This window comes from Schistocerca gregaria, chromosome 2 (assembly GCF_023897955.1).
Source record: "Schistocerca gregaria isolate iqSchGreg1 chromosome 2, iqSchGreg1.2, whole genome shotgun sequence".
NCBI lineage: Eukaryota > Metazoa > Arthropoda > Insecta > Orthoptera > Acrididae > Schistocerca > Schistocerca gregaria.
Genome location: NC_064921.1, coordinates 214,758,542 through 214,775,677, shown reverse-complemented (window position 1 = coordinate 214,775,677; position 17,136 = coordinate 214,758,542).

Here is a 17,136-nt window from a genome sequence, read left to right as displayed (position 1 = left end):
TAACAAGCTGCGGGAAAACGAAAGTACAGAGCGCAGTGCCACGATTAGTAGCACGGTTAGAGGAGAGGAAAGCACCAGCGGTAAGCGTAGGCGTGGAGAAGACAAGGAATACCGTGGCTTCGCAGAGAGACTGTGTAATCTGAGAGGAAATTCGGCGCCATCTTTGCGGACGGCGTACAGCGATACCAATTTCGATAGTTATGAGAAAGAATGCAGGAGAAACTTTGTCTCTGAACAATCCTATTCTCTTTTCCCAGACAAAAATCACGACATAGCACCCTCGATGTGGTTAAACCAATTTAAGCACTCGCTACCTCACTCTTGTGGAGATGTGCTCAGAATAAAATTTGCGAGCAGTCACCTGAGAGGTGTAGCTGCTACCCGAATGCAAATAATTCTTCAGGCTTGTCTAACATATGAAAATTTTAAAATGGCTTTCCTCAATGAATTCTGGTCTTGGAGCATGCAAGAACGGGTAAAGTCAGCCATCTTGATGAGAGAAAGCTATGCAGACGGAACATAAAAGCACCCCGTGGAATTTCATAAAGAACTCTCAAAAAGTAGTCAGTTTCTTGATGCACCGTATGATCCCAAGGGACTTAACAGAATTTTGTCTAACTAATCTTCCGAATAAACTGCGCAAAGAAATTACGAGGGTATTTCGGAAAGAAAAGACACACCGTATGCCAGAGGAACAGAAGAGATTTGGCGAACAAGTTGGCAACACTGGTGTTAACCTTGAACCGTTAGCTTTCTCCTCGCAGTCGCTCGGCAGTTGAATGTTGCTTCTGGTTGGAGTAGGTAGTGTTTAAAATGGCTGCCCCAATTCAGAACCACGTTAAATGCGAAGTGCGTTCCGTCATACGGTTTCTTCTTACAAAAGGTCAGCGACCACCGGATATCCATAAAGAAATTGCTTCTGTTTATGGGAACATTACGAATCGACAAAGTATAACGAAATGGTGTCGTCATTTCTCTGAAGATAGGACTGATGTTCATGACGAACAAAGAACAGGTCGGCGATCTGTAATCGCTGCTGCCCTTCTTCGGAGAACAGAGGAAGCAATTCGTGCGAATAGACGTCTTACATTAAAAGAACTGCTTCAGATCATACCGGACGTGTCAAGGACAACTCTTTATGACGTTGTGACTGTCAAGTTAGGATACAGGAAATTGTGTGCGCGGTGGGTTCCAAAACTGTTAATGGAAGAACACAAAAAGAAAACGATTGACTTTGCACTCGACTTCCTCACACGCTATGCTGAAGCAGGTAATGAGTTCCTTGATCACATTGTGACAGGTGACGAGACGTCGCTTTATCACCATACACCTGAATCCAGGCAATGGCACCATTTGAATTCACCAAAAGCCAAGAAATGCAAAACGTCAATTTCAGAGACGAAAATCGTGGCTTCTGTTTTTTGGGACAGACAAGGCATTCTTATGTTAAAATTTATGTCTCCTGGAACGACAATTAATGCTGCTGCAATTGTCAGACTTTGAAACGTCTTCGAAGAGCAACGCTGACAAGTGGAGTCCGCTTGCTTCATGACAATGTTCAGCTTCACACAGCACTCGTAACCAAAGCACTACTCAAACAATTCAAATGGGATGTATTGGACCATCCGCCATACAGCCCGGACCTCCGCCCACTGATTTCCATGTCTTCCGTTACCTGAAGTCACATCTTGGTGGAAAATCATTCCACGACGATGAAGAGATCAAAGATGAAGTTGAAATGTGGTTCCGACAACAGGCAGCAACCTTCTATGACGGTGGGATGCAGAAGCTTGTGCACCGACTTAACAAATGATTGGATAACGGCGTTGATTGTGTCAAAAATAACAAATAATCCAGTTACTAAGATGTAACTGACGTTTTCTAAATAAATGTTCTATTTAAGGACTGCAAGCCATTGTATCTTTACTTTCCGAAATGCCCTCGTAGAATTGCGCGAAGAGGCATGGATGATGTTAGTGGTTTTCAGAACATGAATTAGGCACTGAAAGAAAGGTAAATGAGCAGGAAAACGTAGTTAGTTTAGAAGGAAATCATTTCGGGAATCACGGGTAGAGGCGCAACAAGAGTTGGATGCCTCAGTTTGCTCGCAATAATAAACCTGATCGTGGTAATGACAGGCGTGGGCGTGGACTTTGGAGCCCACGGTGCAGTGATACAGGTTGGAGACGCTTTAGGGAAGATCCGCCCTTGCCTGATACTGGTAACGTGTGGCACAACACGGACGGGACGTCAGTGGAGCCACACGATAATTCCAGAGGCAACAATATAAACGAAAGTAGGCACATGTGACTAGCAGTGAGAGGAGAGAGCACATCTGCGACGCTGAATAATGAAACATACGATGTCAACGCAGTGTGCTTAGAATACGAGGACGTCTGGGTCGTGTTACTAGAAGAGACAGCAGTAGTAAACTCAGTCAAATGCCCTGCAGTGAGCATAACGGAATTACGATTCCCTGTGTACTTGAATCAGAAAGCGAGGCGTCGGTGATTAGGGAAGATTTATTCGCGCCGTGTAGGGTGAAGAGTGTGAGGCAGACGCTTCCCATGCAGAAAACAAGAGTGCGTGGTGCCGTAGGGAATAAGAGCGTAGAGGCGAAAGAGCAGGCGTACATCGATTTTACTTGTTAGTCATGCGACCTTACGGCCGTGTTCCTGATAGTGGCGTCACTAGCAGTTGAGGCAGTGCTTGGCCTGGACTTTCTGAGACATTATAAGGCCGTTCTAGATTTTGATGGCATGTGCGTCCATTTGCGCGATCATAAAACAAAAATAAGTGTTGCTTTCGATGAGGGACGGATAGAAGAAGGAGTGGGATGAGCGTCCGTTGGTACACGCGTGATCTGCCGGGATGATGAAGCCGAAGTGTGCCTATGAATGTCAGATACAGAGGAAGGAGACCGGGGTAGCGAGAAAACAGTAGAGGAGGTAACACGCGAGAAAACGTGGCGTTTCGGATCGACAGGGAAAAGGGAACTACCACGTGGGATTCTTGGAAGGTACCAAACCGTTTCTTCAGATTCGCTTGGGCCCATAGAAAATTTCAAAAAGGGAGCGTAAAGTAGGAAACAACTACAAAGGGGACGTATAAGACAGTGAACCCTTGAAGTGGGAGATAAAGTGCTCGTTAAAAGTCACAGATAGTCCAAAAGACACCAGTACATTAACAGCTAATTTTTCAATGTCTATTCTGGACAATTTCGGGTGAGGAGTGTCGCTCATGAGAATGCGATTGAAATAGAAACGATCAGGTCTCGTAGGCCTAGAGGTTTGCATCACATATCTAATATCAAGAAATGGATCGAGTAAGAATTAGGGACAGAAGTGTCATCTCTTGTAAACAACTTAGCTTAGTATAAAAATAGTACTCTACAACATCATGGGTAAAGGATTTGCCTGCTCATCTGTTTGGTAGGAATAATTATGGCGAGTGTCGAAAGAAGACACTCGTACGTTATGGTCGTGAGTTGCTCTGGAGGAGCGATGATCACTTGTATGGGAAACAAGGTGAAATTGTGCTAGAAAAGGTAAACCTTTCGCAGTGTGTAACGATGGGCAAACGCGCCGTGGATGCGCTTATGTGTACAGTGGTGTGCATGAGACTCAACGCTATGGTATGTTACTGACTTAGGCAGTGGTGACTTTGATGGACCCCGAGGGAGAGCTTAACTCTATAAAGAGTGCATGACAAACCATAGCGAGGAAAATTAAATGGAGGAAAGTTAAGGAACCTGAAGGTAAACCATTCAGAGGAATAAAGGCAGGACTAACTAAAGAGAAGCCCATGGAGGTAACATAAGGGAGTAATGGTTGTACTCATGTCTGATACCTATTTCACGAAAGATGATGCTTGTACAATAGGGGAGTAAATGTAAAGTGTGCCCTTAGTTTTAAACTAGTTGTTTGTGATATGCGGTTTCTGTGCTTGATTTTTTGTTCACAGGGAGTAAAAGGTACTAAAGAGGACGAGCTGCTGATGACGATAGATTGAGTTGAATTGTGTGTAACAAGAAGTGGTGCAATGATTAAAGTGGAGGTACTATGTTTCTATGAGATTTTGAGTGAGCAACGCCATAGTGGTTTCCTTAGAGAACTAAACTGGATAAACGAAGAGCAAAATGTCCGAAATGGGTAGCATATAAGAGTGGTCTGAGAGGTAATAACTCCAGGTGGTATCGTTCCAATGAGATTTGATTTTGTATATTATTCTCTTGTTCTGAGTAATTGTCTACTTAGCATTTGACAGTTATCCTAGTCACACTCTCATGGATGAGCAGATACATCACCTGTTTTGACAGTTGTGTGTGCTAAAGGAACAGTAATAAAACATCAAATCTCTTTTGAAGGTAGATTAAAGGAAATGGGATAGTAGAAAGGGATCCTTAAGACCATATTGTGATTTGCAATATTTTGGATAATGATAACTATGTAACTTAGACTCAAAGAATCTCAGATGTGTGCATGCAGAATCATAGGGCATAGAGATGTAGATAGTGGTGGTGGCGTAGAGAAATCCATACTGATCCTAACAACCCGTGATGCCTGTCCTGACTGATTTCATAATTTGCTCATTTATTGGCAATCGACCACCTTTTAAATAAGAAATAGACTACCTATTTTACGACGTTTCCGACATTGTAAAGACTTCTCGAGACATACTTTCTTTATTTGTTATTCAGAGAGCCAGAGCTGTCTTGTTAATTCATTTAGTAAAGTGTCGCACAGATTAGAATAGACATATTAGAGCCCTGTGTTTGTGAGCAAACGTATAATATATAGGGCTTTAGGATTGTTTTATTTTTGTAGTAGCTATTCACCATTAAATTTTTTTTTTGTTTTTAAAAATTCAGTGTTAATCACACAACGTATGTTACAAGAACATAGATGACCGTTTTCGGTCACATCACATGACCATCATCAGACCTGTAATTAAATTTAGAAAGTAATAGAGACCTTACTAGATTTACAATAACATAAGACAAAATGCTGATAAGGATAAAATACAACAAGGCGTGTTACACCCATGGCATTCTTAGAAGATGGTAGGTGGAGCACTCTTCTCAGCTGCTGTGATGTCAGCAGGTGCCAGCAAGTGAGGAGCATACGCCTACCTCCTCTCCCTCCAGGTCTTATGATGGTCATGTGATATGAACGAAACCGGTCACCTATGTTCTTGTAACATACGTGGTGTGATTAAAACTAAATTTTTTAAAACAAAAAATTTTAAAAAATTAATCACTTTGCCAAAATATATTTATTAAAGTTATTCACCATTTCTTGTAAAGCTCTGGAGAAATCCATATATTATTAAGTTTTGATATATAGTAGGTTAAGTGAAAAATTGTACTTGGTACAAACAACGAAGGAACTGAGCACTCCTATAGTTTAAGGGAGTGACAATTGTTCAATTTAAATGTTGCAAGATGACGGCTAGGAAAAAAGAAGAGCCTGTCGGCTCCGGCCAGTAAGGACGTCGGACGGCCTGTCCCTATCAAACAGCTGATTCCGTGGGCGCGAGCGGCAGGCCGGGACGTATGAATTGAGTCTGGTGCTATCCTCCCCCCTCCTCCAAGCTGCAGTGACGGAGGCTGAAAGGGCGACAGCAGCAGAGGCGGCAAGCGCTGACACATGGCCCCGAGCCACGACACACGGCTACCTGCGGAAGGTCATGGCGACTCAGAGCAGGTAAACTCTTTCCACTACAAACGAGACCCCTGTTGTTATCGTTGAGAGGCATCTTGTCAGACGGAGATGGCAGTGTCGCTCCAGCGGGACACAGAAGGCGGCGCCTTTCGCAGTGGCTATTAGCGCTGCAGTTGGTGATGGTGAACGCTTTTGCTTTTGCAAAGGTTAAGGGAAAAAGGACAAAATACTAAAGACTGCTAGTCTCGTTAGTAATGATTGTAGGATGCACGAACACTGAGGGTAGGGAGAATACGCTGTAGAACTTTCAGTGCAAAGACAGAGGACTTCGAAATTAGAAAGAGGGGATAGATAAGCTGATATTTAATTGAGTAAATTGCATATGTAGTCATGCGAAACTTCACTTATGGTTTGGTGATCCAGAAACTATTAGAAACTGTTCATCACAGAACTTAGGCCCGTATACCATGACAAATTCCTGTTAAAGAATTCGAAAGTAGACTGAGGAGAGTAAAATAGGCCAGCAACTTAAGGGCACGTACGTGCAGTGTAGTTGTTCGACTTAACGGTTTTATTTGGATCACTGGAACTGATGTACCATTAGTCCAGTCCATTCCACAAGTCGAGTTGCTCTAGGGCTAATACAAAAGGGGGACTGGTTTCTGACAGTGTGTTGACTGCATATGCACAATTATTTTCCTGTCATAATTTTGTCTAAGAATCAATTAATTTAAGGAGACAGCACGGGATGGAGTGTCGTCAGAGTGTAATAGGAGACCTCCAAGTTCCTTTGGAAGAAAGCCCTCCCCGACGTTTTCCCTAGACGGTGTGTGTGTGTGTGACTTCATAATACCGTGTGACTACTCAAACGTAGGGCGTGCGAAATAATAACCGAAGCCGGCCTGTATGGCCGTGCGGTTCTAGGCGCTTCAGTCTGGAACCGCGTGACCGCTACGGTCGCAGGTTCGAAACCTGCCTCGGCCATGGATGTATGAGATGTCCTTAGGTTAGTTAGGTTTAAGTAGTTCTAGGTTCTAGGGGACTGATGACGACAGATGTTAAGTTCCATAGTGCTCAGAGGCATTTGAACCAATAACCGAAGTAGCTTGAGAGCTGGTCCTCCGAGAATGTGCATGGTGATCTTCATCACGATATCCTCCTGTTATTATCCTGTGTTTTCTATAAGACTTATTGTTATTGGTTAAATATGTTGAGTAGTATATGAAATTTTTGTTTGTCTTAGGTCAGTCATTTCGCTAGCGTATCCTTTCTTTGATGAAACGTGCAACAGCACAGTACCTTGCTTACTGAGTAACAATTTTGAGCAGAGAGGAAAGAGGGGATGTTTTACTTTAATATAAAGAATTATATCTAACCTTAGAAGGGTATGTTGTTTTCGGTCATTTATCAGCCTGAAATGGGGCAGTGAGATGAACAAAAGTTTGCTGGCTCAAGGAAAAATCTTATTTAATAACTCAATCAGGAAGTAGGTCAACGGTACTTCCCTCATTCCTGTCCGACCAAAACCACATTTGTGGATTGAGGAGGAGGCTATAAGCCTGAAAATAATAGGTATAACGTAGTCAAAGGTTATCTGATGATGTTTTAAAGGACTCTCACTCTGTGAGTTAACTAGAAAAGAATAGTTCATAACATTGCTTGCGTGATGGACATTGCTAGTTGGTAGGGAACAAATTATATAAAATTAAATGAGTCAAAACACATAGTTGCATTTCGATGAAATTCGTGACCAGCTTAATGTGCTATTGTGTGATTTTGTACTAGTTAAATTTGAGATTTGGAGTTAGTCAAAGATTAATTATTGAGAGTTTCATTACGAGTAAAAGTGTCCTATAGGATCTGTTACAAATATGTATTTTATCAGAAATTCTGATTAGTGACTAGGGAATATTCATAACAGTAAATGTTTATGGTGCCATTGAAGCCCGGGTGTTTAGTAGTATTAATTACATCGAATGTTTACTCATTTTTCGATGTTTTGCACACTCGATGAATAGGTAATGGACATATCAGAAAATGTTTTGAAGCCATTGTAGGCTGAGTGTTTTATATTTCTCATTGCATAGAATGCTTAATCCTTTTTCGATGATTTTCATAGCACATATTGTGTTTTTATTGAGATACACTAACAGTCAGGCTTGTTTTCAGTATTTGATTCTTATGTCTAATATAATTTAGTGTGTTTACATAATGAGTACCAACCTGTAAATGACATAAATGGGGTCAATTGCTTAAGATGATTACATTTATAGAATTTTTGTAATGCTATGAATGCATCCGTACCCTCATGCGAGCTTGCACTGTATAAATGAGATATTATGTGAAGTATCAGAAAGCTTTTATCAGAGGTCGTAGTACTTGCATGAGTAGAGTGGTTCTGTGGTAGAACAGTACTAACCTGTCAACGCGAACAAGTTTGTCAAGTCAGGTCAGAGACATCGCGAAGGCACGAGTATTGGCTGCGTCAGGTTGGCGAATCATCCCCTCCACCACGTTTTGAAAGGAATGACTGTTAGGTGAGGTGTTTGCAGGCCCTCGTGTTCATGAGCAGCGACGCTGGACAGAAGTGGAGACGCAGCTCTCGATTTCAACTTCACTTTCTAGATAACTTCTTCATTAGAAGAAGCGAAGAAACAATTAGTAAAATGGTTATATTAGGAAAAAGAGCGAAGTAGACGGGGAAGTATCACAGCCAACACAACAGATTTAATAATGACTAAAGCGTTGGTTCAGTTTTAGTATAAAGAGTGAAATCAAATCCCAATAATGTTATCCGGTCCTTGCTATTATTTGTAGGGAAACATCGTGTCCATTTCAAGTCTGGAAGATTATTCTGAATAAAGTCGTAAACAATACGTTCTGAGGGAGCATATCGACACATAAAATGAAACACAGATTTAATTTCTTTTTGAATTATGTTAGTATTACAACGAACATTTAAAGCACTGTACCTTTCCTGACAAACATATTGCGATTTTAATGTTTGTAAGCGTGAAGGGGATTGGCTTTGTGTAATCAACTGAAATGTTTTCGACTCTATAAAACACCGAAAAATCACATATACAAGCTTTCCACATGACTGTAACAATGTAATGTCATATGAAGGTCAGGGAGTTGGCCAGAAGCAATGTCTAACCATGTTTCCTTCTACTTTTTGAACGAGTCAGCTGTTTAAGTGCCACTCCCGGTAGCCCTCCCAGGAACATGTAAGTTCAGGAGAGATGTGTCTATTTCCTAGACTGTAACCGAATCCTTACCGCATTGTGGTGTTTGTTCACAAGTTGTCTTTCACATTATTTGATTTACATAAAATATATCCATTTTAATAGTACACGTGACCACACTACTTTATGTTAATTTATTGCTTTTATAAAATATGTAGATGAAATTTATTGAACTTTTATGAATTTGAATTAGAGATGACGATGTTTGATGCTACCATTTGAATGCTTCTGCTGCAAGTCGCTGTTTTTTACTGTATAGATACCACTAGATAACGGCCTTGGGCAGAAACGAGTCAACGTTATACATAAAAAGAAAAGTGCAGCTGGTGCGGACATTTACTTCAAAACCAGTACCATCGTTGCGGAACCACCACCAAGATGCTCCACATGCTGGACAAGATATTGTTTTAACGTTTGTTCCACCTGCTCTCGCATCTGATATTGATTAGAAAATATTTTTTCGAAAACAAACATTCTTTTAGCTGTGTAACAAAAGAATTAAGTACCACTAAATAATGAGTGTCTGGTTACTTTGTAAGCGTTTGCTAAGACATGGAAGACGAAACATTCCTTATGGTTTATCTGAAGTGTTCACTTACTGATGTCAGGTAGTACCCTGAATCTACGGAAGTGAATGCATTGTGTAGAACATTGTTTCTGAGAAGTACTATTCTTGTATTTTATTAAGAATTTCTATTTTCATATGGTAAGATGTTCTACGATTCCCATTTCTGTATCCTAAGAAAACCTTTTTTGTGAGCCATAATGAGTGTTCTTGTCAAATCTAATATTGAAATAATTGGAAACTTAATTCTAAAATCAGTCTGACTTTTGAATAGCGTTTTCACTACGGTAATGTAAATTTCAAAGCTATAGTTTCATCAGAAGGGCTGAATCTGGCTTGTGAAGACTTTCATTTCGATGCTAACACATCAAAAACATATTTAAGACATCACAATGAAGTTTCTTTTGGGTGGGAGGAAATTTGCGGTAAGCCCTTATTGGACCAAACTGCTGAGGTCATCGGTTCCTAAGCTTACACACTACTTAATTTAACTTAAACTAACAACACACACACACACACGCCCTAGGGAGGACTCGAACCTCCGACTGGGGGGGGGGGGGGGAGGGAGGGGGAAAGGCGTGTGGACGATGACAAGACGCCCCTGACTGCTCGGCTACCCCTCGCGTCATGCACTAACTCCCACATATACTTTATACATATATTTAACGATTGTGGCGAGTCAGACGCTATATAAATGTACGTTTGGCCACAATGTGGATTTTGCATTTCAGCATTCAAAAGCTCTAGACAGTAATTTCCCCTGGGACAGGGTCACAAATTCTGACAGTTACGCTCTGAATGATTTGCCCGTATAATGAAAAGCCGTCGACACACGGGACGATATTAATAGCGATTAAGTGCCTCTCTACCAGTTTTGATACATTTCCTGCTGTTTCACGTTGAGTAGCCATTTCGTAATGCGAAACATAAAATAAGGTCTTCGATGTTTCAGCGACGTTTCACCTGAAGAAGAACAACAACTCAGAAGCAAAAGCGCTCTCTACGTCACAAGCAGAAAGCCTGAGGTCCATAGAAAGCAGGACGGCATATTCTACTTGTTTTGTTCAGTAGAAGCACATATTCTGGTGTTTTATTAAACCTTATATCGCATGGAAATACGATGTTTCTGAACACCAGCGTATTGAATATCTCGAAAACGAATCGTTATCGGTACGATTTGTTGTAATAAAAATATTGGAAACATCATATTGGAGGTTAAAGAATTTTCGTGTTTACTCAATATAAAGTTATAAATAGCGGGTGAAGGCAACGGCACATTAAATATTCATAAAAACCTGACGTTATTGTTAGTATTTGTTATGATTAAATGTAAATTAATAGCATACCGGCGAATAAAGCCTATATAACAATGTCAGATAAAATCCAAAGTCTCTTATAACGAAGCTAAAGCCTAGCAGTCTGCCACCGACAGTGCTAAGGAGCGGTCGCTCGCTAGAGCTCCGCAAGCGAGACATAGGTTGCGTGCTGTGTTTACTCCGGCCGCTGCTAAGTGCCGCCTTCCTTACAGATCAACACAGCGTACAACTACCGCAAAATGAAAATATGTTTCACATTGGGTCAAACTTTGCCGGCCTCTGGGCGCTTGACAACGAACGGTTTCTTCACGACTAGAGTAAAATACCACCACATTATTTAATAGGAATATTCCTGGCCATAGTTAATAGTACTTTGTACGTTAAGATGATTAGTGACACAGTGGGCGGCAGTGTTAAAGGAGGCCAAACGTTTCTACCACTCCAGCGGCAATGTAGGGCCTCTTACCGTCGCCCACGCCGTTCTCAACGTACTTACGATAGGGATATACGAACTGCCATCCGAACTATCCGTGGATGCTGTCACTGGGGTGCTCTGACCCTACGCAACGGCAACGGCCTGAAACATGTCGCCAAACGATGGGTATAATTTCGAACCTATCCAATCTTAAATGGTGACAACAGATTCCTATCGATCTGCAGAGTCACATGCCATCTTACCCTTTCATCAGATGCTGCCATGCCACCATAATGTACACTACTGGCCATGAAAATTGATACACCACGAAGATTACGTGCTACGGACGTAAAATTTAACCGACAGGAGGAAGATGCTGTGTTATGCAAATGATTAGCTTTTCAGAGCATTCACACAAGGTTGTTGCCGGTGGCGACGTCTTCAATATGCTGACATGAGGAAAGTTTCCAACCGATTTCTCCTACACAAACAGGAATTGACCGTCGTTGCCTGGTGAAACGTTGTTCTAATGCCTCGTGTAAGGAGGAGAAATGCGTTCCATCACGTTTCCGACATTGATAAAGGTCGGATTATAGCATATCACGATTGCGGTTTATCGTATCGCGACATTGCTGCTCGCGTTGGTCAAGATCGAATAACTGTTAGCAGAATATGGAATCGGTGGGTTCTGGAGGATAATAAGAAACGCCGTGCTGGGTCCCAACGGCCTCGTATCACTAGCAGTAAAGATGACAGGCATCTTATCCGCATGGCTGTAGCCGATCGTGCAGCCACGTCTCGATCCCTGAGTCAACAGATGGGGACGTTTGCAAGACAACACCCATCTGCACGAACAGTTCGACGACGTTTGCAACAGCATGGACTATCAGCTCGGAGACCATGGCTGCGGTTACCCTCGACGCTGCGTCACAGACAGAAGCGCCTGCTATGGTGTACTCAACAACGAACCTGGGTGCACGAATGGCAAAACGTCATTTTTTCTGATGAATCCAGGTTCTGTGTACAGCATCATGATGGTCGCATCCGGGTTTCACAACATCGCGGTGAACGCACATTGGAAGCTTGTATTCGTCACCACCATACTGGCGTATCACCCAGAGTGATGGTATGGGGTGCCATTGGTTACATGTCTCGGTCACCTCTTGTTCGCATTGATGGCACTTTGAACAGTGGACGTTACATCTCAGGTGTGTTACCACCCGTTGCTCTACCCTGCATTCGATTCCTGCGAAACCCTACATTTCAGCAGGACAATGCACGACCGGATGTTGCAGGGCCTGTACGGGCCTTTCTGGACACAGAAAATGTTCCAGTGCTTCCCTGGCCATCAGATTCTCCAGCTCTCTCACCAACTGAAAATGTCTGGTCAATGGTGGCCGAGCAACTGGCTCGTCACTAAACGCCAGTCACTACTCTTGATGAACTGTGGTATCGTGTTGAAGCTGCATGGGCAGCTGTACCTGTGTACGCCAACCAAGCTCCGTTTGACCCAATGCCCAGGCGTATGAAGGCCGTTATTACGGCAAGAGGTAGTTGTTCTGGGTAGTGATTTATCTGGATCTATGTACCCAAATTGAGTGAATATGTAATCACATGTGAGTTATAGTGTAATATATTTGCCCAATGAATACAGGTTTATCATCTGCAATTCTTCTTGGTGTATCATTTTTAATGGCCAGCAGTATATGATGGTCAGCAACACACCTGTTCCGGTTGCGGGCACGAGGGCCGTTTGCTGTCTGACTGCATTCAACGACGTGTTTTGCAGCTCCCAAGGTCAGAAGCTTCCGAGCCACTCTTGCTGACCCCCCTACCAATAACTCACAGGGCGGCCCTCTCCACATCGCCCAGCCCGTCGCATAATCTCTTTGATCAGCACGTCCCCCCAATCCATGACTCTTTGGTCGGTGAAATCGCTCCTCCTAACGACCTGACTGCCACGCGTACTCCCGCACCGTTGCCAAGCAGACAGGTACCTCCACAATATCTGATTGTCTCCTTGATTGTACCGACATAGGATTACGAACCAGGTCGAAGCTCCTCCTCACCATCGTCCGACACTGAGGAACACGTGCACAAATTACGCTCGCCGCATGAGCGCGAATGTCATCGCCACTCGCTCACAGTTGCTAACGACACTCTTCCCCAAGACAATGGAGACTCCACTAACCAGCTGACGGACCTATGGAGATACCGAGAGACGGCCCTAGCAACGACGAACATGTTCTGTCGAGTGGACCACCTGTGGAAGTCACCAAGAACACAGTATCAAGTGGTACGCAGCTTGAGAAGTCTGTCTTCCTGCCAAAGCCTAATTATCTCTCTCACCAAAGCGACGTTCAATGGCCATTGACAGTCCATCAGCCTCGGCACAGGGGGTGTGGTGACGACATGGTGGACAGAGTGCCTCCTCCACAGGAGTGCCCACCACTCCCCAGCGAAGTTACTTTTTAATATCGTAATCGACACGTGGTGGCACAGGGATGAGCTCTCCTTGCCGTCCACGCCACACCACCCCTAGTAGAAAAATGTCCACCACTTCTAGCGCAGACGTTCCCGTTTTCCACAAAGACCGTCAGCATGAACAGCATTGCAACAAAGCAACAGCTTCTCCGTGACATGCTGTGGGCCTCTGACATCAACGTCGCCCTTCTTTCCGTAGCCTCGCTGCGACCAGTTTATGGCTGTGACTCATACACGTCCGTAGCCGGTCACTTGGGGAACTGAGCGGCCTTTTACATGTGTGAAGAGATTCCTGCCACGGGAAATACACTCCTCCCGTCTACCATGGGCATGGCTGCAACCATCTTTGACCTGAGTGGCAATATCTATATCCTGTCTGGCTCCAAGAGTGATCGGCAGCAGTCCTTCGCAACGATGTGGCCCCTCTACTTTCGGGACGTTATTAACGCTCCATTGTGGGTGCTGATTTCAATTTCTCCATCCACCTGAAAGACCAGATACCTAGTTATTCACCATGGCTGATGCTGCCTATATTGGTCAAAGACATTTGGGAAAAGTTATGCTATACTTTATGCTAGCAGACTCGACCAGTTTTATGTCACTGTTCACCTCGGAAACGAAGACAACAGAAAAAGCTCCCTCTCTTTTACAGACCATTGTGCGATCATCTGCACGCTCATTCTACCACCTCAGTCGGTGTGGCACAACAAAGTGCTCTGGAAGCTTAACGCTTCCCGACCTGGAGACCAACTCTGCTGATAACATACTGCAATTAAATGAGCTTCTCCGAAAAGCACCTGCCATGCTATGCATCCACATTGCACTGGTGGCTCAAGTGTGCGAAACCTGTAATCACAACCGTTTTTATGCAACGTGGCAGGGAAGCAGCATCATCGCATTGGAAAACTACCGACATTCACTACACTGCCATTTGTGAGCCCGATGCTTTCCCCAGTCATTAGATGTCCACACACAGCGCCAGTGTACTAAACCCCGTCCCTCACTCTCCAAAGTGATAAATTGTATGGCGTCTTGGTGTGTTCATGACGACAGGGCTTTCTATATGAGGAATAGTACATAGTTCATGCTGGATCTGACCAACGTCGTCGACGTCGACTCTTCACCTCCGACCTCATCACCTCCCATGGTACTTGCCAGACAATTCAGCAGGTGCTGGTGCCCGGCTTCGCGGACCACTTTTATGACGACGATTCGATGGCGACGACAATTCGTGACGACCTCCAGCCCCTCCTGAATGGACCGTCACCACTGCAGAATCGACAACAATTGTCTTTAATCACCGCAAATAAGATGTTGGATTTGATTGACAAAGGGGCAAAGAACAAGTCGCCAGGACCACATGGTCTTCAGGTGGAGTTCCACTGATGTGCACTATCTTAATGCTCCCTCACTAGATGGACGCTTCACGACTTCTTTACTGCGTCTTTCTCGATGCCCCGCGAATATGTCAGAGGTGGTCTTTCACCAGTGCTTAGCCCATTGGAAGGGACAAATATCTCTGCTTACATCAGTGAATGCGGATTATAAAATCTGTGTGCTCCTCCTAGGGCGTGAGAACACGAGGTCTTACCCACTGTCTTTTCACCAGAACAGACTGCATGTAGTTGTGAGGTTACCCATCAAACGGTGAATGCCATGACTTCATCGCAATAGCCACGGTCAGTCTGCTTCATGCAGCACTGGTCTTTGTTGACATTAGAGATGACTTAGATTGTGGTTGACAACAATTCCTCCTCATGGTCGTGATGCATGTGGGATCCTCCCCCCCACCCCCACCCCCCACTTTTTGGGGTTGCCATTCGCCGGTCACTGCTTTGCATTTTCTCCATAGTACAGGTTAATGGGAGACTTGTTGGACTGATTGCTATATGCCACTCCATGCATCAAGGATGTTCCATGTCCGCATTACTGCAACCTCTTACTGTGAAATCAGACATATCACTGAAGGGTCAACGTAGGTGATCTACTTCTCACCTGCTCGTCATCACAACTCAGTGATCCCATCCACTGGATCGAGCAGTATGGAAACATTTTATGTAGCACACTTACCGCCCGAAATTCGATGATGATGTATACTGGACATGGACTCGAGGTTGTGGTGTGGGATCCACTCCCTGTTGGTACTGCCATTAATTACTTAGGGGTTGAATTTACAGGCTCCACACATCAAACTACAGCATTTGCTTACTGCTATCTTATACAGTCCAGTGGCACCATGTTAACATGCCGCATCCATTATAGCTTGAACCAACTACAGTATGTCACCTATGTCACTAAACTTGTACATGCTAAAGAAAACCTTCCCATGCAGTTAACACTTGGTCGCCAGTTTCAATTGGTCTTGAGTATGTCCTGTCAGCAGTGGTCCTCTTCAAGTTCCGCTATAAAACTCTAACACTGCCTCCTCTGAAAGTGGGGCTCAGACCCATCGACGTGTGAGTGTGAGTCACCATGTTCGTTGTGCAAACTATGCGGGGGTCTCCCCATCTTCAACATGCAGTCTCTTGGATATCCCCTGACTAGCACCTCTCTCCTCGCCAACCACAAATCAGCATAACACATAAATCCCCATCATTATACTACTTTATCGAATCTCTGCCCTCATAACACTGTGAGAGTACAGCACTCAAATGTTGGCTGGCAGACCCTTTGGGGGTGTGTTCATGCATCATTCTTATCAGTAAACGTGTCTGCCCTCTCGTATGTAGCTGTCAGTAGTAAATACCCAACCAATCGTTGACTTCATCATATAAGATGGCTACATCGCAGCTTTTCTCTGACTGTCAACTTTACAACATTGATGAGCATCATCATTTGCGGCCTCTGAAATGGGTGGTTTGGCATCTCATCCAGTGCATCATGTGTTGTTACCTCCCTCCCTCGCCAACTACAGTTACCCCGTAGTTCCTGCTGTTGCCCCAGACTTCACACTATCCTCTTACAGAACACCACTCCCTCATCTGGTTTCAAGGACTGGTTTCCTTCACAATGGACCACATACAGTACCGGACTTCAGGAATTAGGTTGTGATCGGGCACTGTATGCTCACCTGGTCATCCCACTACTAACACAATTTTTAGGATATATCCACAGCGCCTTTCTTGGCCACCCTGCAGGTGAGGTGTGCCCCACCTCTCCATTTTAAGAAGCATCTGTGCTCACCTTCCACGGTAATGTACACCAACTCATACTGGCCAACAGACAGATATAATACAAGTACAAAAATAATAATACCCTTGTCTCGTGCTGATTGAGACCTCCTATCCCTCATTCCTATCGCTCTTAAGGATTGGCCCTCGAACAATTGCCCATTTAAGTTATCCTAGTTTCCCTAGATGGGGGGAAGGTTTAGGAGTAGTTAGGATGGCAATACCTGAAGAAGGATTGGTTTATTTTTGTCCAGTAAGGTCACAAGTGCCAGTGCCCC